Source organism: Palaemon carinicauda, chromosome 37 (assembly GCF_036898095.1).
Source record: "Palaemon carinicauda isolate YSFRI2023 chromosome 37, ASM3689809v2, whole genome shotgun sequence".
NCBI classification, from domain to species: Eukaryota; Metazoa; Arthropoda; class Malacostraca; order Decapoda; family Palaemonidae; genus Palaemon; species Palaemon carinicauda.
In genome coordinates this window covers 3,001,073-3,028,552 of record NC_090761.1, presented here as the reverse complement: position 1 = coordinate 3,028,552, position 27,480 = coordinate 3,001,073, and the positions used below count along the sequence as shown (strand labels likewise).

General features: G+C 33.6%; 1 long non-coding RNA gene across 1 annotated transcript; it reads left to right on the top strand.

The window, feature by feature from the left end:
* The first annotated feature begins 14,220 nt into the window (after positions 1-14,220).
* Positions 14,221-26,283, top strand: LOC137629424 (uncharacterized). Its single transcript, XR_011041502.1, has 4 exons — positions 14,221-14,302; positions 19,442-19,539; positions 24,034-24,138; positions 24,517-26,283. It is a non-coding gene; the product is annotated as an uncharacterized lncRNA (long non-coding RNA).
* Positions 26,284-27,480: the final 1,197 nt, after the last annotated feature.

The window sequence follows — 27,480 nt, the reverse complement described above, 5'->3', positions numbered from 1 at the left end:
ATTAGCCGCACCCCCTGATGACGTCATAGCCAATCATGTTGGCTATGGCGTGGGAGACAACGTGATTGGTTATGACATCATCAAGGGGTGGATCTTATTTTGCCTGGAATCTTTGCAGCGACTACAGACAGTTCCAGCAGTGTGTATACCCCCAACACCATTGAGAAGTAGAACTTAGTTCATTAAGTGTTAGTTGATAGACGTAAGGTAAACCAAGGAGAAAATCTGATATACTCTAGTGTACTTCTTCCTGTTATTTAGAAAGACTCAAGTTTTATACTTTTGTTAACACCAAGTTCTTGACTTTACACTTTATCACACTATGCATTTATTGTATTTTTACTATTTGCAGCTCTAATGTTTTGTATCAAGGTCTTTTTTCATCTCTAGTGTTTATATTAAGAGTTGTTTCACTTTTGCCTGTGCTTATCAGTCTTTCTTTTCATTCAAACTTTGACCAGAGTGCCTTTAGCAGACATTTTTCAACTTCCATTTCCCTCTAGATATTTTGAACCTGATTTTTATCAATCTTATTGAACATTTTACTCCTATTTCTTAATCGTTCTTTCATCTGTTTTTTTTTTTTTTTTCCTTATATCTTGAATTATGCTCAAATCTGGATTCATGATGCCAGTTTTTTTTTCCACTCTTCGTTTGTCCTTTGCCTTTTTAGATGCCAAGTTTCGTCCGTCTAAATCTCTCAACAAGTATTTAATTATTACAGGACGGGACTTACGGAGGCCGTTTGAAAAAGAAGACGATCCTCTTGGCGACGCGAAAGAAGAACGGCTTCAGACCACTATTACAGAGATATCTCCACGCAGAGACAGAAGGAAAGAAAGTCACTGAAAATGTCACTCAAGATCATAAAGTGTTCCAGCAAATCGAACAATACAACTAACTTATAACAATGGCTCACTGCCTGTCTTGGTTCTTAAGGTTTATACCTCTCTGGCATCAATGCACTGGTCCCAAGCAACCATGTTAAGAGGCATTTTGATAAGGATTTCGAATTCATCTCTACTTCTGATGGATTCTGATATTGCCATCAGTTGTGTGTTTGCAGTGTTGATCTGATGGAATCAGAGGGATAATTTGGTTCATTGTATCTGAAATATGGTTTAGCCTAGCAATTAATCCCTTGTTGATGCTATTCGTCTGGTATTTTGGTCTGTTTTTATAGGAATGTTCGAGGAACTAAGTGTACAAAATAGCATTATAAACTATGAGGAAGTAAATCCTGCGAGTTAAGATGGTGTAGTTTTGATGAAAGACAATGTGGACCATGAATTTACGCGTTAAAACGTGTTTTTAATCATGAGATAATGATTTTCCCCTTTATTTCTGATTTACGCTGGTCTCTGGGATGTTATTTGCCAACTTGCTCTTCGTGATCCCTAGATTGAGAGAACGTACACATGCAGGAGAACAATTTATATGTTCATTTTTAACATTTGGTCAGTCTTCCTTTGCTAAGAGCCAAGACATAATCATAACATTTTATGCAGTGACCTGTCTTAGTGGCAGCAGTGTATTATTAGATATAAACATATAAATATATATAAATATATATATTTTCATTATACTTTTTCATACAATAGACAAAGACTTTTTTGCAGGTGGAAGGGATTCCTCTTAGAGGAAAAACGAGGATTATTGGGACTAAGTCGTATCACTACAACTATTATAGACATTCTCCTTCATTATTCTTGTACTGATTTTTTCCTTTTGATATGCGGCCACCTGTGTTACCCTGGTAAAGATTAGATATTCACGCTATCTTGCCAAATTAGGATCTGTTTTTTGTCCCACATAGGAGAGGCTTTTGATTCTGTCAAAACTTCAGCAGTAATGAAAGCCCTTCAAAGCCTTTTTACTGCAGTTCTTTAAGCTGCTGTAACTTTATTCTTAGTTCAGAAGAGTTAAATAGATGGCAAATTAAATGTATTTTAATTGCTCTTGGTACATAAGACAACAGAAAACTTATTCTTTGGACAGATATATTCCTTTCAAGGATAAGTCAGCAAGAGATAACTTCTCTTAAGTGTCCATATGTTGCTATGAATGGAAGGTAGTACATAACATACCATTGCACCTCTTATCTTAGTTTGCCGGAGTCAGTGACCCACCTATGATACTTGCAGTGAAAGAGATACAGAATCCAAATTTTTTATATACGCTCCCTCTAATGGAAAAAGTTTGTAGCTACTGTATTTTCAAATATGTCTGAAAATATTTCCTGGTTCAACACCTTTTTGTATTAGGCTATTTTAGATACCTTGTTCCTCAAAATTGCCTGCTTCTGTCATTAGTATTTTGCATAATTTTTTTTTTCATTAGGACTTCAATATACAGTTTTAGGTGAGATTTTTATATTTCATGTGGGGACTGTCCAGTGGTGAAAAAGGACTCTAAAAATACATTGCGATGTTTCCTTGTAAGCACCTTTTACTTAGGACTCCAATACTTTGTCGGTGTTTGCAAACAGTATTTTATTACGTTCAAACACTTGCTTTGTCAATCCATCACAGAAAAATTATGGTGGAAGTTTTGTGCTGAAGAAGAACTGCTTGAGCGAGAATATGAGTTATCTCTATTGTGAACCAGTTTTTTACTTTCATATTTATCATGAATTATTAAGACAATTTGTGTTTAATCAGTTATTGTAAGCATGATTGCCATACAAAATTGTACCATAACCAAAGCAGAAATTTTCTCAAGAGCCTTTGACTATTTATTATGCTCTTAAGAGAACAGTAATTATTAGAATAGTCCAGAAGAAGTCTAAAATCAGAGTTCCCATACCCCTGAACAAGGAATTTCCAGTACTAGTGTATTAGATGCCATCAACTTTAGAGAAAAATTCACTGAAGTAAATGAAGAGGAGTCAAAGACTTACTAGTTTCAAAGGAAATGAAATTCCCGAAGAAAAGGTTTTGAAGGTTTGTCTTATAGAAAATCTTAATAGTATCTGACTTGTGTATAAGATATTCCCATTTGTAAAATACAGTTGCATTTTTCCAGGCTAAGGAGGTCCTTGTGATCTATTTTGATATGAGGCTACCTGTGGACTTCAGTGTCACAGAATGCGCCACTTAGAATTTTAATGCTACTACATTAGTGATGTGGAATTTTTCTGTGTAAATACTCAGAAGTACAGTAGTAAAGTATTGATTTTTTTTTTTTTTTTGTAACTGGTAATTAATACCTCTTGTGAAAAATGAGAAATACTCTTATCACAGAGCACCTACCATCTACTGCATTTAAAAAAAATATGTGTTTTACACATCTGTACACGTAATTATCATTATACAGTATAGTTTTACTGTAGGTCTGTAGCCTATGTAAATGATTAAAGAGAAAGGGGCAAGGTTAACGATAGGTTTGGGGATTTTAATTCGATACAGTATTTTGTTTCGTACAATGCACAATTGTGTTTATAATGAGATACCCATAATTATCTTTTTTTAAGATTTTAAAATTTAGATTTAAATTATCCTTTAGGTTTAGCCGAGATTTAATATGTAATTATTTTTTATAAGTAGTTATTTTCCTTAATAATGGTTCTTTTTGAGGAACTTATTGAAATGGTGCCAGAATTTTTTTTATATAAATGTAAAATTTATGCGCACATTCTATGCATAATTTTTATTCACCTAGAAGAAAGAGATGAATAAAGTGAAACTTAAGTCATTATTCTTAGTTACAGGAATGAATGCACTAAAACTTATGTCATTATTCCTAATTTCAAGGATGAATACACTGAAACCTGTGTCATTATTCTTAATTTCTAAAATGGATTATAGTCTAAGAAACAGAACCAGTCATTCTTAGTCAATGAAGTTTAGTTGTCAGTTACCCTTCATTCCTTTGTTACATTTTTTGATTGATAAACAAATGTATCCTACAGGAAATCTACGTATTTGATTTAGGGATTGTGGATTAACATAGTCACCAGACCTTATCATCAGCTAAGATTGTATTTTGTTTTAGTATAACAGCAGTCCCCAGATAAATAAAGGAGATTAGTTTGGTACCATTCAATCACTCTTAAACATTACATGTTGTAGGTTTCATTATCAAAGCATAGTAGTTATTTCATAATTCATTTGACGGTAGCAATGCATATTGTAAGGTTCTTACAAATGCCACGTATGAATTAATCAAATCTTGGAGGAATACACGTATAAACAAATTAGAAATCCCTCAGGGGACTATGATACCAAATTTCGCAGTGATCAATATAACATACACTATGCATTCTTATGATAATTGTTTTAGCTGTTTCAAGGGGCATTGGTGCATTCTTAAGATACTTGTTTTAGCTGTTTCAAGGAACTTTGCAAAGAGATTTATTACGATTACTCTAGATTTAAGAACGTGTCTAACACCTCCCTCCAGGTCCTCACGGTGGCCGTGGAAATGTGAATTTTATGGTGTTACTATGTAAGTTGTAGATTATACATGTGCACTTATACTCTATGATATATATTAAGATTTACTTCTATACTAAATCATATGTATGTGTCGTCTCCAAATTGTGCATACATATAACATGTATATAGATATATTATCCTAGTATAACCAAGCCTTACCTGCACTGTTTACTCCATCAACATCTTAACCTAGCTAAAGAGCAGCCATTGGACATCTTTGTAGATTTGTGTTCTCTTTCAGTGTTTGGTTTATTTAGAAATGCAGCTCGTGGGGTTAATATTTTGATGGAGGAAGACTCAGTCCACTGAAGTCTCCCTGGGATTATGGTCAAGTGATACTTAAAGATTAATTTGTCGTTTTATACTCGAGATGGTTTTCAAGGAGTTGCAGTTACCAAAGGAAGGAAAGTTTTTTATGTCCTCAGACAGAAGTTAGACATTTTCTGTCTTGTGTAAAGGACTGAAGCATTTTCAAGTAACCATCAGTGTTTCAATGATATTTCTGAGCTGTTTATATCAGCATAAATATTTTATGTTTATCCAAATGGAGAATTAGAATTTGCTTATTGTCTATACTGAGATTTTTTAATACAAGACCTGTATGTCCCTTATTATCTTTGTGGTGAAAAGATAGACCAGTTTGAATTTTAAACCCCCATATATTCTTGAGTGAGGAAAAGCTTAAGGGTCTGGTTTGTTCATAAGAAAGTGCTGATACGTATAAGGTAAAGTTTCTTCAAGAAACTGTGGGTCTTCTCTTTTAGTTGTATACTTAATTGCTTGAAATGTAACTAGTATTATTTATAGTGACCAAAGAGACTTATCTATGTCAAACTTGTTGCATATTAAGTAAACTGGAAAAGGAATCTCTATGTAGAAATACACCAAATGAATTGAGTCTCCTCATTTCGCGTAAAGGAAATAGAAAAAAATTTTCCTTAATATAAGGTCAGTATAGAAGATGTCTCTTTATTAATATAATGTTTTTAAAACTGTTGAGTTACATGTGACTAGGAAACCCAAAGGAAATTATTATCCATCAACATACTGTTCTAAATCTTATCATTTCATTCGTTTGTCAGCCACATGATTATGATATTATCCTGTTCCTGTGTCAGAATTAAAAAAAAGGGTTACTTTCACCATAGTTGAGGAGCCTTGGAGTTGTCGGATGATTCTTTTGAAATAGCCTCCTCTTGTGACTTTTCCTGCTTGTAGAAGCATCTTTAGACACTGAATTTAGTTATTTTCAGATTATTTATTTATACTGTATTCCCGTGTTTTCTCTGACAACTTATGAAAGGTTATTTTGTATTTAACTTCTGGATATTTACTTACTTTAGTTTTAATTCACGGGCTGCTTTTCTGGTCATATACAGCAGGGGAACCCTACAATCTACAGGACCTATGATATTCATAATTTCTTGTAACGCATCGGGACAAGCAACAGAAAAAAAAAAAAAAAACATGGCCTGAATATTTCAATGCATCTCAAGTAGACTAAAAGTGGTCTTCCTCTTCCTTGCTTCTTTACAATAACTAGTCTCTCAAAGGACAAGAAGCAATATCTAAGGGAAGATGATACAGTAATACCTCAGGATAGGATACGAAATTAATTCGTTTCTGAGTGACTTTCGTAACATGATTTTTTCGTATAATGAAATAGAGCCAAATACGTTGGAATAATTCAATATATCTAAGTATCCTGAGTATTTTTTCGTAATATGAGGCGAAAAAATCTTCGAATGTCGTATGTCATTGAGGCATTACTGTAAATGGATAGATACAGCAAGGATTTGTTCTAGAATTTTTGTGGATATTGACTGGAAAGTAATTTATGCAATCATTCATCAACTTCAATGCTTACCGATGCTATCTTTTATGATGTGAAAGTTTATCCACTTTTTGTGATAGTTCTTTGGTCTCATGTTTGATTTTTTAATGTAATTTCTGTCTTTGAATCAAAATGAGCAAGAAATTAGTTTGAATTTATTCAGCGTATCTCTATTATTACCACGGAATCGTAGTCTGATATATGGAAAAGGGAAATAGTTACTTAATTAAGGTGTTCTACAAAAAGTATATCTTCCTTGCCACAGTTTCAATCTTGACTGATCAATTGTATTATTTCCTTAACCTTAGGAAATGAGATTAGGAGGGTATTATATTTCATAAAGTAATTTTTTTTTATTTTTTTTCACTTTCCCAATATAACGTTGGATCTTAGTTCTGTTCTTTCATTGGCTCGTCTATTCAACTATTCAACTGTCTCTTAATCAGACTTGACTAATGGTATGATGGATTTCCTGATTAACATGTCTCTGAGAGTTTGTTCCTTCAGAAGGATTATTCCAGCCCTTTCTATAGGTTTGTAAGTTTCCTACCTTCCTTCTCTCCATCTCCACACGGTGATTTGTACAGCACCCGATTGATCTCGAATGTTTCATAGTCCTTATGATATCAATGTGAAGGAAAATTAACTAAACAAAATCTGGTGTCTTTAAGGATAAAATGTTTATTGAAGTTTTTCATAAGGAGAAGATAACATTTTCTCTTGCTTTATTTCTTTATTCTAAGGAATTGTTACCTATTTGAAGCTGACTTGTACACAATTAAAAAAAAATTCAGAGTTGACAGATTCAACACATTACTGAGGCTCTGTACAACTTGCTAGCAGTTTATGCATTTCTTGTAAATATAGCGGTGGTAATACCATCACATTCACAACTAATCTTTTGTGTCATTCAGTGACTGGACTAAGCCTTAATACTTTAGTACCCTTAGCTGGTTTCTTTGGCATTGCAATATGGCATTTGACGGAGGGTGGCACTGCGTTTCTGCAGAATGTGATAACTTGGTGGCGTGATCAAGTCAGAGTAGTGTTGGTGTGTGTTTGTGTGAGTGCGTACGTGTCTCTTTGATGACACATACAGTATATGCAAACTTATATACTAACTGTAGACGTTGCTACTTAACAAACTCGGGTGCTACGGAATGTCTGGCGTAAAACTTTAAGCCTCAGTTGTGGTGTCTCTCTGTGTTGATCTTTTCCAAAATGTTGTTTATTCTAATGAGAAAATAATCTGCATGAAACTGACGTCACTAGGGAATGGAAATGAGTAAACATCTGAAATATATATGTGAAGTTTTATATGCATCATACATCTAAAAAGAAAATACTCTCAGTTGGTTCACTCATGTAGACTTTATTCCTTTTACCAATCACAGCCACAGTAGTTTGCACATTTTATTTAACCTGTGAAAGTATTAGAAAATGAGATTAAATTGTAAAAGGTACACATGTCAGCATAATTCAACATGATGTTCAACCAGTCGCAAAGAGAAAATGGTTTGATACGAAGCAGAAAAACCTACACATATGTAGCCTTTATATAATCAAATGTCACTTATATGATAATTCATGTGTGTTGTGAGAGAGAATTAAAAGATTTATTTGTTTTTTCCTGAGGTTTTTGCAAATTTTGTGTATTGCTGCTAATTAACATTATATTCCATGTTTGCACCACCCTTTATGTAATCCTGTAGTCACCACAAAGATTCCAGACGAAATAAACCCCACCATCTGATGACGTCATAGCCAATCACATTGTCTCCCACGTCAGATCGGTCACAATACACCCCCTTACAAATTTCAAACTATACTAACTCATAAACATTTTATGGAAATGTGTTGTGGCTGCTGTTAACGCGAGAGACAACAGAATTAGCTATGACATCATCAGGGGGTGGAGCTTATTTTGCCCGTAATCTCTGAGGCGATTAAAGGTTCAAGAGAAGAGTAATAGCATTTCTGGTCCCTTACCTCATATATTGTATGACATAATCCCATTCTTGTTTTGTCCTTAGATTATGACACAGTTCCATTTATAGTAATGTCATTCGAACTTTGTTTTTATTTGTGCTTCGCTTTTCAGGCGTTTCGAGACTGTGTGTACAAGCTATCATTATATGTTACACATGAGGATTATCCACAGAAAATACACTCACCAGATGTCCTTCTCTGCAAAGTGTATGGCATTTAAAAGTGAGAACAGGCGAAAGGAATAGAACTTCACGGTTCCAGTTTATTGTTTATGAGAACTTGTCGTTTCAGACAATTTTGAATATGTCTCTAGATGTTTGCATTTGAGTATGTATCCTAACATGTAAGATTTCTCCCTAAGGTAAACTAAAACTACTTTTTCATACTTCGAGGTATTTTTGTATGATAGGACTGTTCCCCACCCATAAAATTATATGATGTAACCTTGACTGCATTGGAAAGACGTGCATGATTGCTGCTAACCTGGTTTGGAAAATGCGTTGATTGACTCCTGACTTTTCAGACGATGGAGGAAACTTGCTTTGGGCATGTGCTGCCAAAGGAGTAGAGTGATAACCAATAGATTTTGAGTATCACCTACTTTTCTTCTCTTAAGAAATGAAAACAAAATTCATCCAATCCATGCAGGTGCTATTTGTATGTTATAGAATTTGCACCGTGTCTCAAACAACTCATCCCTAAACTGGTATAGTAATTATTCTTTAGTTCTGTGATAAAATTATATATTTGTTATCTATCAATCTATGCTTAACTGTTTCCAGATCTTTAGAATAATTCTTAATGAGTTCTGGGAGCTTCATATACAGTGAATATATAGTTTAAAGAAGTCTCAACATCAGAATTTTGATTGCCAAGTCAGTAACGACGCGTAACCGTTGTTGATGTAGTTCAGAAGCCTGGTTGAACTCTTAGATTTTGACTTCAAGAGACAGTTTCGTGAAGCATTATCATTCATCACCTCTTCCCCTTTCATTAAACGGTACATAGATCTAAGATGAGTAGGCCTGCGGCTTTTCAGAAATCCTGAAAAGCCTAGTTACTTTATACCAGTAGTTTTGTTATTCCCGTCTGAGGTCAGTAAATGAATTTAAATACCCCAGACAAAATCATCTGAAAATTACTTCATAAATAGCCAAGTCTGACCGCGGTAAAAGAGAGTTTATAGAAATACAGCATGTTTTCCTAACCATATCCTTAGCAGTAACAGCATAACATTTTTTCAGCCATAGAAATTGTATCTTTACTGTATACTTGTAAATAAAAGCATTCATGTTTCTGTAGTAAGTTCTTCGAATGTTGGTAAATTCTAAAACACAAAAATTCTAGTTTTGTAAACTGAATATTCGCATAAAATATGATAGGTTTAAAAAGTGTCCAATTGTGTATATTACCATAAATCTGATACTAAGTCATTTATGCTTAAATGACAAAAGTGGTAATTACTTTCTCTTATAAAAATCTTAGTACATTTGGTTTTTTTGCCGAAATATGACTGCCACAACAGACAGCCACGTCAACTTTTTTTTTGTTTTTTTTTGTTTTCCCACCATTTCTTAGAGAACTGTTCCCCTAAACCCTTGTTTCTCTCCACATTATCTAGGGAACTGTTCCTCTAAAACCTTCTTTCCCCATTTCCTAGGGAACTTTCTTTTGACTATTACTCCCACAACAGACAGCCATGTGAAACGTTTTTTTTTTTCCTAGGAACCTGCTCCCCTAAACTTTTTTCCCTCTATTTCTTAAAAAGCTGTTCCCTAAACCATTTGTTTTTCTCCTTATTTCCTTGGGAATTATTCCCCTAAGCTTTTTTTTTAGGGAACTGTTCCCCTAAAACTTTTTTCCCCCGTTTCCTAGAGAACTTCCCTTAACCCTTTTTTTTCTTTGTTCATTTCCTAAGGGGCTTTTCATCTAATCCTTTTTGTTTTTACCCCTATTTCCAAAGAAACTGTTCCCCTAAACCTTTTGATTATCTCTCCATTTCCTTTGGAATTGTCCCCGTAAACTTTTGCCCTTTTCTTAGGAACTGTTCCCCTAAACTTTTCTTTCCCCCTTTTCCTAGAGAACTTACCTTAAACTGTTTTTGTCCATTTCTTAAGGGACTTTTCCCCTAAACCATTTGTTTCCCCCATTTCCTAGAAAACTTCTCTTAAACCTTTTTTGTACCTTGCCTAAGGGACTTTTTCTCTAAACCATTTGTTTCCTCCATTTCCTAGAAAAATTCCCTTAAACCTTTTTTGTCCATTTCCAAGGGGACTTTTCCTCTAAATCTTTTGTTTCCCTCATTTCCTATAGAACTTCCCCCAAACGTTTTTTGTCCATTTCCTAGAGAACTTCCCTTAAACCTTTTTTTACCATTTCCTAGGAGATTTTTCCTTTAGACCTTTTTTGTTCATTTCCTAGGGGACTTTTCCCTTAAACCTTTTTTGTCCAATTCCTAGGGGACTTTTCCCTTAAACCTTTTTTGTCCATTTTCTAGGGGACTTTCCCCTTAAACCTTTTTTGTCCATTTCCTAGGGGACTTTTCCCTTAGACCTTTTTTGTCCATTTCCTAGGGGACTTTTCTCTTAAACCTTTTGTTTCTCCCATTTCCTAGAGAACTTCCCTTAAACCTTTTTTGTCCATTTCTTAAGGGACGTTTCCCTCAAACCTTTTTTGTCCATTCCCTATGTGATTTTTCCCCTAAACGTTCTATTTCCCCCTTTTCCTAGAGAACTTCCCTTTAAACTTTTTTTGTCCATTTCCTATAGAACTGTTCCCTTAAACCTTTTGTCCCCCCCTCCCCCCCCCCACTCCCCATCTCCTAGACTCTAGAGAACTGTTTCCTTTAAATAAAATGCATAGAATTTCTCTATAGTCTCATCATGACAGAATCCATTTAGTTTCATTTACAAATAGAAATACCAGAAACATGAGTGTTTCTTTAAAGAACCCACGAAATAGATGGATGTCCTTGAACATGACTGACATATCCTCTGTTATTCAATAAGGATTTATTGGGGAATGTAACCCAAAAACCATCCCACCAAAAAAAAGGTAATTTTTTTTTTTTTTTTAATTTGATGGTACTTGACATTTTGTAACTTCATTTTCCTTTGCATTTAGCTTGTAGCATTTTTACCGTTTAACTGTCTATCTATCTATCTATCTATCGATCTGTATATCTATCAGTTGCTGTCGTGGCACCAGAGTCAATATATTTTGTGGAGGAATTGTCTTTCTTTTATTTAACCTTCCGATCAAGATGATTATTTTGAAAGAATAACTTTAACAGGTTTGTTTTGGCCTGATTGGTAACGTCGCTGCCTGGTGTTTTCCAGTCGGCTGTTCGAGTCCCACTCAGACTCGTTAGTGTCATTAGTGTCTGCAACCTTACCATCCTTGTGAGGTAAGGTTTGGGGTTGGGGGATCCTATAGGTCTATCTGCTGAGTCATCAGCAGCCATTGCCTGGCCCTCCCTGGTCCTAGCTTGGATGGAGAGGAGGCTTGGGCACTGATCCTATAATATATGGTCAGTCTCTAGGACACTGCCCTGCTCGATAGGGCAATGTCACTGTCCCTTGCCTCTGCCATTCATGAGTGATCTTTATGTCTTTAAACATTGCTCCTATTTAATATTGATAAACCTCAGATGTCAGGATGCCAGAAAACTTCAGATCAACCAATCTTTCAACTTCTTAAGCAACACTTTAATATTTAGCAAACAAAAGCATTGATTTAGCTTAGCTTGCAAAATAAAAGATTCATAGGAGTTCTAGAAAATTGTTTGCCAGTTCAAACCAACGTGCAATAATTTCATATCTGCATTTCTATATTAGATTTTTAACTTTGCATTGATGTAAAAATTCAGGTTGACCAGAGTTGCAGAGCAATATTAGAATATAAATTTGTCTGCTGAGCCATCAGCAGCCATTGTCTGGCCCTCCTTGGTCCTAGCTTGGGCTCTGATTGTATGTATATATGGTCAGCCTATAGAGCACTGTCCTGCTTGATAGGACAATGTCACTGTCCCTTGCCTCTGCCATTCATGAGGGGCCTTTAAGTCTTTAAGTAACAAGTATTATGTACAATTACCCTAAAGAGAAAATTAGTTTCTCTGAAGAATAGATAGCGACCTATTCAATATGTATTTCGTTATCCATTTCATGAAGCTCTTCGTGTGAAACTACATGTTAATTTTAAAAGTTTTTACTAAGAAATATTTTTGTTTACAAATACAGCTGAAGTGGCAAACTGTTCCTCTCAGGAGAGAAATAATACTTGCATCAGGTCAAGTTGGTGATTTTACAGATATTCTATATACTCAAGTATATAAATGAAAGATAAACCGATTATTTGTATAGGAAAATAAAGAAAAATAATGAGTACAATATCATTAGGCGTTTAACCATGTAAATGGACACTAATGGATGAATTGCTGTCATCAATATTTTGTACAGTAAATTTTAAAAATTATTTGTAGAGGTTATGATACATCGGGTACTAGTGACAGACAGACAGACAGACAGACCGACCGACCATTCGTACTAATAGAATATTATGTTAGTGGCATGTACCTAAACTGTGAATACCGAAAACTACCCAACACAGCTGTGAAGCGTAGGGGCTAATCCTATGGTAGGATTATGTTTAATTCGATATAATCAAGGCTCTACACTTCAGAGCTTTGGAAAACATATTTGTTCAATACAAATGTACGTAGTGCGAAGTACTAGGAGTGCCCTCTCCATCACAAAGCTCAATATTACACACTATTTTCGAAGTTTTATTCCAACTCTGATCAGATTGTGGAATGATCTTCCCAATCAGGCAGTTGAATCAGTGGAACTTCAAAAGTTCAAACTTGCAGCGAATGTTCTTATGTTGAACAGGCTGATATAAATCTCTTTTCATAGTTTATATATGACAAATTTATTTTAACGTTGTTACTGATCATAAAATGTTTTATATTCCTTATTCGTTATTTTTCATATAGTTTATTTATTTCCTTGTTTCCTTGTCTTCGCTGAACTATTTGTCCTTGGTGGAGTCCTTGGGCATATAGCATCCTGCTTTTCCAAATTAGGTTGTAGCTTGGCTAATAATAATAATAACAATAGTAATAAAATAATAATAATAATAATAATAATAATAATAATGATAATTCCTCTAACTAAAAACACTGAGATTGGATATTTTCAGTAATTGTTTCGTTTATATAGAGATTATTAACTGTGTCAATTTTTAAGAGAATTTACCAAGTTTTTTCATTCGGGTTTTAGAAACTAATTTGAAAAATTACACCCAGTCCTGCTTGCGTTATATGCAAAATAATATTGTTATTCTCTACAATTGTCATTTTGTTTGGAGTTCCTTCAGTGATATTAAGAGCAACTCCTAAATACCGCAATGATTATCGGAGTTTCTGTTTTAATTGCTTGATAAGAAAAGGATTTTGGCATTCTAAATGGAAATGATAGAATTACCTCTATAGAAGAAGCCTCTCTCTCTCTCTCTCTCTCTCTCTCTCTCTCTCTCTCTCTCTCTCTCTCTCTCTCTCTCTGAAATATCCTAAATGTGGAACTAATTATCGGAGTTTCTGTTTTAATTGCTCGATAAAAAAGGATTTTGGCATTCTTAATGGAAATGATAGAATTACCTCTATAAAAGAAGCCTCTCTCTCTCTCCCTCTCTCTCTCTCTCTCTCTCTCTCTCTCTGTGCATAGATTTTATTCCCATCACATTGTTATTAGTTCATTTCTACAATTAATAAACGACTAAATGAAATAAGACATAACTGTATTAACCTATAACAGTAATTACTGGTGGAAATATACTCCAGGTAGTTTATTTTCCCTAAGCCAATCAGGAGTCTCGGTCCCCATCGTTGTTAGAACAGAGTGACTCGGACGCTTGTGATTGGTTGAAAACCAGTGGAATGACGTCATCTGAAAAGAGAAAAACTGAAATCGAGAATCTGTACCGTAAGTCTCAGTTTAGTCTTTGGTGAGAAGTGCTTCGCATCGGAACATCTTGTGAAAGGAAGGTAAGTTGCGGTTGGGCAGCAATTGGTGGTTAAAAAGTTGCTAGCTGAACATTTTTTTCTTTATCTATAGGCAAGAAACTGGATACCAAAGTGGTTTTCCAACATGCAGAGAAAGGAGCTTTCCTTTAGTTTGTGGCATCTGTGTACTTTTTTTAATAGGTGATTATTTTAAGAGGTAAGAGGACAAAAAAAAAAAAAAAAAAAAAAAAAAAAAACCTGAGTATTCCAACATGTAGAAAAGTTTTTCCTCTCGTTTGTGGTACCTCTACATTTTTTTTAATTTAATTTTTTTTTTATAGGTGATTATTTTTCGAGGTAAGGAAAAAAAAGTTTATTCTAACATGCAGAGAAAGTTTTCCTTTAGTTTGTGGTACCTCTACTTTTTTTTTTTTTTTTTCCCCGAGGTAATGGGACAAAAACGGTGTATTACAACATGTTTTTCCTTTAGTTTGTGGTACCTGTATAATTTTTTTTTCAAAGGTGAATGTTTTTCAAGGTAAAGTGGACGAAAAACAGGTGTAATCACAATTAAATTAACATAGCGTTCCTAGGATTTTTTATACGAACTTTGAAGTCTCTTCAAGGCAAAACCTTGTGGCTAATTAGCTTGACGAGATATCCTTTTTTAATTTTGTGAGTCTTTTTTTCGGTTCTTTATTGACCGCGCAGACCTTTTGAGTTTAGTTTTCGAAATTTATATTTAGTTATTTTCAGTTTTGGAACGTTTATCAAATTCTTATTAGAGGCGTACAATGGAACAGTTGCTCAAAATTAGTTTTAACCCATCATATAAAAATATTTTCTACAAATAAGGTTTCAAGACTGATGATATAAATGTACTGTTGGTTATTGTAATATTCAGATTAAAATTTTTTATCCTTCAAATATAGAAAATACTGAAAGTAGTTTGAGGAATGCAGAGGTTAATGTCCCAAGATATAATGAAGCTAGTCGCTGTTGGAATTTTACACGTTGTTAGCCTAATTACTAGTTATATCTAGGTTTAATTCGTAGTACAGCTTAATCTTTGTTGGGAATTTTCTACCCCCGGATGATAAAACAGTCAAACTTGCTGGCCTGTTTTATATATTTTAGTATTTAATAACCTGGCATATTTTGTAATCATTATGGAGCGTTAATCAGAATGGCCAAATATGCTGTCACTATGTATATCTAATTCCTTATTTTATGCCCATTGTCTAACTATTTTTGAAATCATGGAAAGTATACAGGTAGTAAGTGTTGGTAAAATTTGGTAAAATTCTCTTTGCTTCTCTGGTTTATCAATATAGTATCAGAATGGTAAAGTATTCCAGCAATAATGAAAAGTACGGTTGTTAGCTTAATATATGCGTAGGGAACCTTTCGTAAATTTTGATTTGTAAAAATACATGCAATATGTAGCAGCTAATACCCTTGGTATTTAGTGTAATGAGATACCTGTTAGGCAATTAGTGCACTAAATTCCTTCTAGCATTCCATACTTAACTTCTCATAACTTCTCTAGGAGAAACTAGAGATGAAAGGTTGTTTAGGGGTCTAGTTCGTTCCATCAGAATAGATGCTCACCAGAACGTCAGCCGAGCAAGCTCAAGTACCACCTGTGGTGCCCTACCACAGTAGTGGCCTCCCTAGTAAACCGCTTGAACTCGCGGCCCAATGAGGTGGACCAATCTGTAGCTAGTACAGTAATAGAACAATTGGTTTAAAAAAGTTGTGCTTTAAAGTAATATCCTTGGCGAAATAAGGTGTGGAAAATTTATCAATTTGATTAAGAGTATATACAGTTTAATCTCAATATCGCATGCTCTCATTAGCTATATCTTTTATAGCGTAGCCTCAGGAACAAGTTAACTAGTGCACGTGATCAATGACAAGTTTTTTCCTTTTAAATATGCATAAGTAACTTTGAATTGAAAATAGTAATGGGGATGTTTAATGCAATACATTCTTTGGTAACTTTATTAATACACTTTTAACTCTTATTAGTCAAGCTGCCTTGGTTGGAAAAGTTAAATGCTAAAAAGCCCTAGGACTCGAACAGGTTAAGTAGCCCAGTGAGTTAAGGATATAAAGGAATAAATATACATGGTGATGAATGAAAATTTTTAGATTAGTAACAACGTTAAAATAGTTATGAAATACAAAAAAAAATTACGTCAACCTGTTCAACAGAGTTTAAAATGTTTCTGAAGTTCTGCCGATTCAACTGCCTAAATTGGAAGATCCTATCACAATGTAGTCACGGCTGGAATAAAACTAATAAAATACCATGTATTATCTAATGGTGAAGGCCAAGGATATTAATTCATAAATTACTTTGCTTTAAGGAGTGCTCTTTCTATGTTAATCTGTAGGGGAACCGAATGCTATAGGTCTTTTCGTAATTCATACTATCGTATACATTCCAAGGCATTTAGCATTATATGCTGCATGTAACTTTTATTGCCATAGCTACATTATCAAAGCACTGTGTTTAGACCTACGAAGGACAGTTTTATTTGAATTTCTTAAATGCAGTAAGATAGTGAGTGCATTAATTAGCCTTGGAATATGTAAATTACAACATTCGTAGGTAAGTTATTAGTATGAATGGTGTTGGTATGTATTTTGCATATTTGTAAAAGAATCTTGAGTAATTCAATTGTTGTAAAAAGCAGTTTTTCTATATAGTGATAATTCTGTAATTTAAAGATTTTGTGCATTTAGTGCTCGAACGTTTCTTCTTAAGTGAAATATTAATTGTCGTAAGTGAAATTGTAGTGATATTGGTGTTGTGAATTTAGCTAAAGTATGTCTGTTATACATTAAAGCTTTCTAATCTTTAGAGCAAATGAACAAATGATTATCACAAGTAAGGTATTATAGGAGGTATATTAATGAAAACCATTCAAAATTAATCAAAATTTAAGGGTTCGTATAGAGATATGTCTTAGTTAAACTACTCAATAAATGGAGATTTTCATCCATCGTATTTCTAGGGAAAGTCGGGGATGAAGTATTACCGTGATGTCCTTTTGTTGATATGGAGATTATTCAATCTTGATGAGGCCGCATATTAAACAAATAGATCTGTCAATTATCATCATAGCTCCAATAACTAAACCACACGTAACTACCGTTTCAGTAGACAGGGAGAGAAGGCGGAGCTATTTTATAATGTTTGTTCGTATCCGTATAATCCGTTCCTAGGTAAGTTTTTCTCTGGGTGCAGGGAAAGTCTATTATTGATAAGTTATAAATTTCCACACTGGGTGTAATACACTTAAAGCAAAATCTATTACTGGTAAGCGTTAGTTACAGCATTGCCCAAAAACTTGCTTGCACTCTAAAGTAGTTTCAAAGTTTTGTTGGCTGTGCGACTTACAGCAACTCTTTGCATTAAAGGTTTTGATAGCTTAATTTATATTACATATGCAATTCAATGCAAGTAGAACTTTTGTATAAATCAACAACTTATACAGTTAGCATTCATCTATGCTTATTGACTCAAAGGGTCTTAGATTTTGCCCATCCTTAGCCATGTAGGCCTATATCTTCCAACTCTAGTGCCCTGTGGAGCCCAATTGAAAGTTTGGTACGGGTAAAATTTCCTTTGCTTTTCGTGCGTATTGAAATTAGAATGGAAAAATATAACGGCAACACTGAAGTGATTAGTTGTTAGCTCAGTGTAGTGTATGCGTAGGAATATTTAATTTAAATTTGTAAGAAAGCTTAGGAATACAATTAAGAACAGTATTTGGTGTAATATGTTTATTAAATATGCAGGCAATAATACCGTAATTAATACTTTCTGGCGTAGGTAATTTCTCTGGGAGAAACTTTTAATAAACTTTATTTGGAAAAAAGGCCTTAGTGTACTTGAGGTAAATCCCTTTAATGTGAAATAAGAAGGCGTAATGATGCAAGTAAGGATATTTGAAGTTGTTACTGTTATTGAAATATATTTTCCTTTTTTCCTTAACTCACTGGGCTATTTTTCGTTGGAGGAACACCTGGGCTTTAGCATCTTGCTTCTCCAATTAGAATTGTAGCTTAGCAAGCAATAATTTTTTTGCCTTAGTCAACCAAGCGTGGAAGTTTCTAACCATCTAATTAGCTAATTGATAGTTTAAAGGCTCATTAATATATTTTAATGAAAAGAATCCTCCATTATGAAAACTTTAATTTGAAACAGCCAAGAAGTGTCTGTATAACAAAGGAATTAATGTGAATTGCTTGTCTTAACTAATTGCGGCTGGCTGAAAATTATGAAAGGATGTCAGGTTTTTAATTGTAATTACAAACTGAGTTATCATAATTTTGTCATAATTTTTGGGGAGCCATACTTCTCATACCCACACTTCTCACAACCTAGAGAATGGTTATCATAACTATTAGACGAATTACTATCACCATTACTTACTAAGCTAAAAGTCTAGATAGAAAAGCAGGATGCTAGAAGCCCAAGGGCACCAACAGGGTAATTAGCTCTGTGAGGAAAGAAAAAAGGAAAAATTTATTTCAACAGCAACACACCCCAAACAATTCATATATAAACTAGAAAAGAATTTAACAAAACAAGAGAAAGAGAAAGTGTCCCCGAGTGTACCCTCAAGACAGGTCCTGAAGCCTGATTGTTAACGAACAAAAGTTTATATGAACGAACAAAAGTTTATATGCCTTTTATACAAGTCTGTTGATTGGAAATTCTCCTTCAAAATATACGGTTCTCAGCTGTATTAATGTCAAAAACCGGCGATAGTTATTTTTAGTTTTACAGGTCGGTGACTGTAATACCAGTCAGTCAATGTATGTTTAAAACTTAATTCCTGGCAACATTTACTCCAGGTTTTTTAGTTTTACTGCAAATCTTGAAGTATAGTCTTTGAAATAAGGTTATATGCTGGCATTAAAATTTCTAAATTTCCAGAATTAAATGAAATAACATTTAGATGACGTTGATATAAGAAAAGTTTTTTTTTTTTTAACGATAGTCTACTTTGAGCAGACTGTACATATATCAGTAGGAATGTAATTAGGGATGATCAAATGATAATGCTGAATAGTTTTCGTTTCCTGTTACATTTATCATTGTACCGACTATTTATAAAACTTTATTTAATTTAGTATTTAGATGATTGAACTTTACTTTTACAGATACTGGCTTGATTTGGAACTCGCAGACGAGGTTCTCTGAATCATTCAAGATCAAACACTTGACTCCTTTCTACTGTAGTTGCAGAGACTCATTCAAGGTAAGAATAACTGGATGGTTCACTGTCTAGTGTAAACAGAGTATTATCGAAGATGAGAAGACCAGTAGATGATATCCATAGTTCAACTATACTATAAACCTGTGCAATTAACATTATTCAATGGAACTGTGCTTTAGATATATAGGGGATCGGCGTGGAAGAGGCTGGTGGTTAGGGCTTGTTATAAAGGTGGTGATTGTGAGGTTACGTGAAAATTTGATTTGGTGGATTTAAAACTATCTAGGATATACGTTGGGTACTAAATGCAAATTATTGGGGTCTGTCATAATAGTGGAAAGTTCGTGCTGTAAATAATTGGTTACTTTGTCAAGAAAATTTTGAAAATATATCCATCCGTATCTTAAACTATTTCTTTTCACAGGATTAAAAAGAATATATAATGAAACTAGTAGCTGTATGAATTTTACGTTTTTAGCTTTAATTACTGGTTTTATCATAATCTAGATTTAATTCGTAATACAGCTTAATCTTTGTTGGGAATTTTCTACCCCCGGCCGAAAAACTCTCGATGGCTTGTTTTATATATTTTAGTATTTAATAACCTGGCATATTTTGTGTAATATTCATTATGGAGCGTTAATCAGAAGGGCCAAATATGCTGTCACTAAGTATATCTAATAACTCATTTTATGCCCAATTCAATTTAACTATTTTTATGAAAGATATAAAGTATACAGGTAGTAAGTGTTAGTAAAACTCCCTTGGCTTCTCTCGTTTATCAATACAGTATAAGAATGGTAAAGTATTCTAGAAATAATGAAGAGTACGGTTGTTAGCTTAATGTATACGTAGGGAAAGTTTCAAATTTTGATTATTAAAAATACATGTAATGCTGTAGCAGTTAATACCCTTGGCATTTATTGTAATAAGATACCTCCTGTTAAGCAATTAGTGCACTCTATTCCTTCTAGCATTCCATACATAACATCTCTAGGAGAAACTAGTGATAAAAGGTTGAAGGTTAAATGTCTAGTTCGTTCTATCAGAATAGATGCTCACCAGAACGTCAGCCGAAAAAGCCCAACCACTACCTTAGGGGCCTACCACGGCAGTGGCCTCCCTAGTAAACGGCTTAAACTCGCGGCCCAGGGAGAGGGATCGATCTGTAGCTAGTACAGTAATAGAACAATTGGTTAAAACGAGTTGAGCTTTTAAGGTAATATCCTTAGTGAAATAAGATGTGGAAAATGTATTTTTGATGAAGAGTATATAGTTTAATCTCTATATCGCATGCTCTCATTAACTTTAATAGCGTTAGCTTCGGGAACAAGTCAACGAGTGCACTTGATCAATGAGTATTTTTCAATTTTAAATATGCATAGGCAACTTTGAATTGAAAACAGTATTGGGGATATTTATTAATTAACTTGAACTATAATAGTCAAGCTACCTTGGTTTGGAAAGCACAAAACTTTAACCCTAAGGACTCCCGCAGGGAAAAGTAGCCCAGTGAGTCAAGGATGCAAAGGAATAGCAAATATTTAGTTTTAAAAAAAATCAGGTGAATAAAACTATTTGCTTATTAACAAGGTTAGAATTGCTAGTTAAATATAAGTGACATTTACGTCAATCTGTTAGAGAAGTTTGTTTTAAATGCCTGAATAGGAAGATCCTGTCACAATCTGGTCATAGCTGGAATGAAACTAAAAGAAAAGTGTAGTATTGTCTTACGGTGAGGGCCAAGGGTATTAATTTAAAAATTACTTTGCTTTAAGCAGTGCTTTTTTCTAAGCTGTACTGCAGGGGAACCGTACTCTACAGGATCTTTCATAATACATTATATCGTATACATTTAAAGGAATTCAGCATTACCAGCCGCATATAAGCATTGCCTTCAGACCTACGAAGGATAGTTTTATTTGAATGTCTTTATGTAGTAAGCTAGCGAGTGCACTAATTAGCCTTGGAATATGTAAAATAAAACATTAGTAGGTAAATTATTAATATGAATGGCGTTGGTACGCATTTTCTATAATGGTAAATGAATCTTGAGCATTTCAATTGTTGTAAAAAGCAGGTTTTCTATATCCTGATAATTCTGTAATTTAAAGATTTTGTGCATTTAGTGCTCGAACGCTCTTAAGTGAAAGTCATAATGAAAATTGCAGCGATTTTGGTATTTTGAATTGATCTAAAAAGTATCAGCCTGTTGTAAATTAAAGCTTTCTAATTGTTAGAGAAAATTAACAAAAGGTTATCACGAAGTTTATATAGATGTATTGATGAGAACCATCCTTTATCAATCTGAAACTTTAAAGGTTCGTGTAGGGATCTTTGTATCCCTTCTAAGGTATAGTCAATGCTAAGAGATTTACTTCCATCGTAATTCTAGGGAAAGACGGGGACGAAGTTAAATATTACCGCATTGTTCCTTTATGGAGATTATTCAATCTGAGGCCGCATATTTAAGCAATAGAACTGTAAATTGTAATTTTTGCTCTAATAACTGAACCCCGTAACTAATGTAGTTTCGACATTGTCTGGTGTACAGCAAATTTCTATTGCATTAAAAGTTCAGATAGCTTAATTTTAATTTCATATGCAATTCAATGTAAGTAGAACTTAATATAAATTGACAACTTATACAGGTAGTATTCATCATCTCCTACGCCTGTTGAGGCTAAGGGGCTCTTGTTAGATTTACAGTAGTATACCTTGACCTTTTAATTAGATACTAATCCATTCATCTACTTCGTGGTTCAGTCCTCAGCCATATAGGTCTGGGTCTTCCAACTCTTATAGCACCCTGTAGAGCCCAATTGAAAGTTTATTGCAGGTGAAATACCCTAGGCTTTCTTGTGCATTGAAATTAGAGTATAAAAATATAACTAACAATAGTTTTCAGTTAGCTCAATGTAGTGGAGGATCATTTAAGTAATCTAAATTGGTAAAAAACGCATAGGCTTACTAGAGCGCAGCTAATAACCTTGGTATTTGGAGTAATGAAAATGTTTACAAAATAGCGCAGGCAATAATAGCGCTCTTAATACTTACTGGCATTCATATGTAATTTCTCAACGAGAAACTATTGATTATTATATTTGAAATAAGTTAGTGTACTTTAGGTAATTTCATTTTGTGAAATGATTAAAAAGGCATAATGATTTAAGCAAGAATAAACTTGAGTTTAAGGTAGAAATTTCTTCCAACGATAATGTTTTTTTTTTTGTAGTCAACGCACGGAAGTTTCTAATAACCCAATTTCCTAATCTATAGTTTACTTAAAGGCCCAAGCTAACATTTCAATAAAATCCTTCATCCTCGCTATGAAAGAATTTTATTTGAAACAGCCAAGAGGTCCGTAGAACAAAGGAATTAACGTGAATTGCTTGTGTTAACTATATCGTGGTTGGCTGAAAACTATGAAAGGATTTTGTCAAGTTCTTTATTTGTAATTACAGTCAGTCATATTTTGGGGGGATCCATACACTTCCCATGTACCCACACTTCTCACAACAGAGAATGGCTATCATAGTTTTTAGACGGATTATTTTTACTTTACAAACTACAAATGAAAATATTTGGTCAATTTCTTTAATTGTAATTACAAACTGATTGTTCGTCGTATTTTGGGGGGATCCACACACCTCCCATGTACCCACACTTCTCACAACATAGAGAATGGCTATCATAGAGCTTTTAGATGGATTATTACTACTTTCTAAACTACAACCTTAGTTGGAAAAGCAGGATGCTATAAGCCCAAGGGCTCCAATAGGAAAAGTAACCCAGTGAGGATAGGAAACAAGAAATATATTTCAACAAACTCCTAAACAATTCATTTATAAACTATAACACTTAACAAAACTTTTAACAAAACAAAGAGGAAGAGAAACTAGTGCCCGAGTGTACAAAGACAGGTCCTGAACCCTGACTGTTAACGAACAAAAATGTGTGCATTTTATACTGTTAGTCTTTTGATTGGAAATTCTCCGTAAAAATCCGGTTCTCAGCCTTATTAATATCAGATATCGGCGACAGTTTTTTACCTTTACAGGTTGGTGACCGTAATACCACTCCTAGTCAATATATCAGTTTTTAAAACATTAAATTCCTGTCAAAATTTATTCCAGGTCTTTTTAGTTTTACTGCAAATTTTTAACTATAGTTTTTGAAAAAAGGTAATTCTAGATTTCCAGATTTAAATGAGAATTACACTTAGATTTTTTGGTTGAATACTAATCAATTTGTTGGCTTACTGAATAAAATTATCCTAATTGCCTTGAAGTAATGAAATATAGAATTTAAATAACGTTGATATATGGAAATTATTTTTTTCTTAATACAGTGAAGCTCCAGTTAACGATAGTCTACTTTGAGTAGACTGTACTTAGATCAGTAGGAATGTAATTAGCGATGTTTCAAATGATAATGCTGAATTGTTTTCGTTGTCTGTTACTTTTATCAATGTGTATACTATTTATGAAACTTTATTGAATTTAGCATTTAGCTGATTGAACTTTACTTTTACAGATACTGGCTTGATTTGGAACTTGCAGACGAGGTGCTATCTAAATTATTTAAGATCAAACACTTTACTCCTTTCTACTGTAGTTGCAGACTTAGACTTCATTCAAGGTAAGAATAACTGGATGGTTCACTATCTAGTGTAAATGAGTATTATCGAAGATGAGAGAGAAGATGATATCCATAGTTTTAACTATACTATAAACCTGTTGCAATTAACATTATTCAATGGAGCTGTGCTTTAGATATATAGGTGATCGGCGTGGAAGAGGCTGGTTGTTAGGACTTGTTATAAAGGTGGTGATTGTGAGGTTACGTGAAAATTTGACTTGGTGGATATAAAACTCTCTGGGATTTTTGTTGGGTACTTCATGCAAATTATTCTTGTTTGTCATAAGTGGAAAGTTCGTGCTGTAAATTTTTGGTTGCATTTTCTAGACATTAAAAAAAATATCCATCCTTATCCTAAACCATCTCTTCTTTTCACAGGATAAAAGAACCCTTGGCTGAAGGAAACAATCCTTTAAAGCTCTGCTCTCAACGCTCCGACAAATTCATCAAACTATACTCTGCTACAGCAACTCAAGTGCTCTACATACATTTTACTGCAGTTATAATACTTACGTTGAAACCACCTCGACAACTGCTGTGAACAAGCAAAGTTCCTAAGGATGATTTTTTTTTTTTCTTAAAATTTGCCATGTCTCTTATGTACTTCCCTTGAAGTTGGCAGTCTCGGTCCTTAAAAATAGTTGTCAATGCGTTTAACGAATTCTCTATTTTGAGACTTAATTTAGTTTTAGAGCCTTACCTGGTGAAACATTTCTTGTTCTTGGTCAAATTTACTTAATCTGGTTCAAACTCTCTTTACATATAAGGAATTTAATTTCCACTCCGAACATCTACTTTTAACCAGTCTATAAATTCAATTCTTTAAGCCTTAGTAATGTATTTCATATGGTTAAAATTTTCACATAATTATTATGCCATAGCATAATAATTATCTTCAACTACTTAGATTTCAGTGAATAGCCTATCTAGTAACCATAATTATAATTTCCTATAAGCTCTGATAGCGTCTTAAGTCTTAATACTTTATTATAAGCTATTAGTTTAAGACCATCTGAATTATTCCCACGAAGTTTAAACCATCCTTAAAGCGATTCAAAATAGTTTTAAATTTAACGTTCTCTTAAGGACCCAGATTTATATAAAAGTTGTAATTAGTAATAGACAGGAATTTTTCTTCTAAGATATTTAACCAGAAAGGCTATGAAATTTAAGATGTTAATTTATTAGTCATAATGCATTTGATCACTTTTAAGGTATTTATAATTGTCCTGTCAAGTAAGGAAACTAAAACCAAACGTCTGGGGACTTAAATATCTAAAAATTTCCTAATCATTGAAATTATTTTCCCTACAACTTTTTATGAACTTGAAAAGCCAGAGGTTAGTTTCCTCAAGTCCAGGGGTTTCAAACTCATGGCTCGAGTAACTTAAGATCTTAAAACTAGTTACTGCAATTTTTATAGGAGGAAACCAATCAAAATGTATTTTTTGATAATCCAGGTTGACCAATAGAACTTCTTATGTCTTGCCAGAAAGTAATTGCCAAATATTTGATGGTCCTTGAGACCAGTTAACTGCATAATTGTCCAAAGAAAGGATTTGACTGACATTTCTGTTCTAGACTGTTTAAATTATTATTTGTGAATTTATGTAACTACTATAAACAAGTCTTCAAAACTTGTGACTGTGGGTTTATTGGCTTTTCACGCTCTAATTTCTCATTTTTTTGCATGGTTTAAAATTTCTTGGAACTATAACCTCAAACCATTTTCTTAATTATTCATGTGCTTTCGAAATTATTCATTTATAGTTTTAGTTAGTTTATTTTTCATTTTGATATTGGCTTTAAATATCTGGTGTTGCTATATAACTTCTATTCAACTTTTATCGGCATCAATGACCTTCGATATCAGGATGCCAGAGAACTAAATCATTCATTCGTTAAGTTTAAGTTGACCTAACCAATGTCTTTTGTGTTCGTTATGTTGGAGTTTGTTTTAATGTTGAATTACGTTGAATTATATCCAAATTTTGGGAAGAATTAACTAGTTTTAATAACTTAGTCTGTCCCTGTACTATAGAATAAGCGTTGGTGCCATGGATATCATTGAATGACTTGTCATTAGGTAATTGGAAAGTTCCGTAAAGAATATTTGTTTTTTTTTTTCAAAATATTCTCAAGTTATTATTTTAAGATATTTATTTTGAAGAGTTTTTGTCTGAAAAGGCACAAGCCAGTGGCTAAGAAAATATTTCATATCACAGCCATTTAAAAGCCTGTATACCTAATGGTATTTAATTTAGATTGGTCGAGTTACCAATATTACCGGGTATGAAATTGTATATTGAATCTCTCTCTCTCTCTCTCTCTCTCTCTCTCTCTCTCTCTCTCTCTCTCTCTCTCTCTCTCTCTCTCTCTCTCTCTCTCGATAATGTACCATGTATTTTGTTTTTTCATGAAGTTCCCATTATGTTTGAGAAAAAATAATTGTAATTGTTAATAAAGCTAAGACTGCATCATTGTCCATTATTTTCAGAATATCTTAAATTATTTTCAATGCAAATTTGTTTTCAAGAAAAATTCTTGGTTGAACATACTAGTCACACGTAAGATCCTTGTTTAAAGTAGTTGAAAATTTGTCCCAATCCTTTGAGTTCACTGTGTTGGGGAAGCCTTGGAATGACGTAACTGCTTTGGAGACTATAATTTATAGAAAAGACAATTATCTTGTGCAATATTTTTATTTTTAGTATGGCTCGATGATCTGCTTCACAAAAATATACCTCAGACAAATTACGTGATGGCTAAAGGAATGTCAGGAAGATGAAATTCAGCTTAGGAATCTGGGATTGAATTAGGGAACACTTTATTTTTAACATGTTAAAGTTAGGACTGATTTATCAGTTAATGGTACTGTAGTTATGAAAAGTTATATGAAAGGTTGTAGTATACCATTATTAGATTATAGATTTCGAGGCATAATTGTGAAATTAATGCACCAAGAAAGGGTAGGTTAAGGAATAATTAGATCAGGTTTGAAGTAATTTGTGGAACATGTTAATGATTTAAAGTAACTATCAAACTAATAACCCATTAAAGGATAAAAATCTGAAGGAGTTATAAGATAGTGGAGTTTTATGGTTTTCATGAAGTCTAGTAAAGAATAAGTACAGAAATTTCATAGTGAAATGACAGGTTTCAGGAATATCCTACTGAAAGATAGTTGTTTTAATGGGGTGATTGAGATTAGAAAATATATTTACCTGAAAGCTTATGGAAATAGTTACAGAATTCTAATTCAGGGTTGCCTCCATGATGAATTTGTTCTTGAATTTAATATTGCTTGATGTAAGAAAGCTTTCAGTGAAATTACTATAGTTT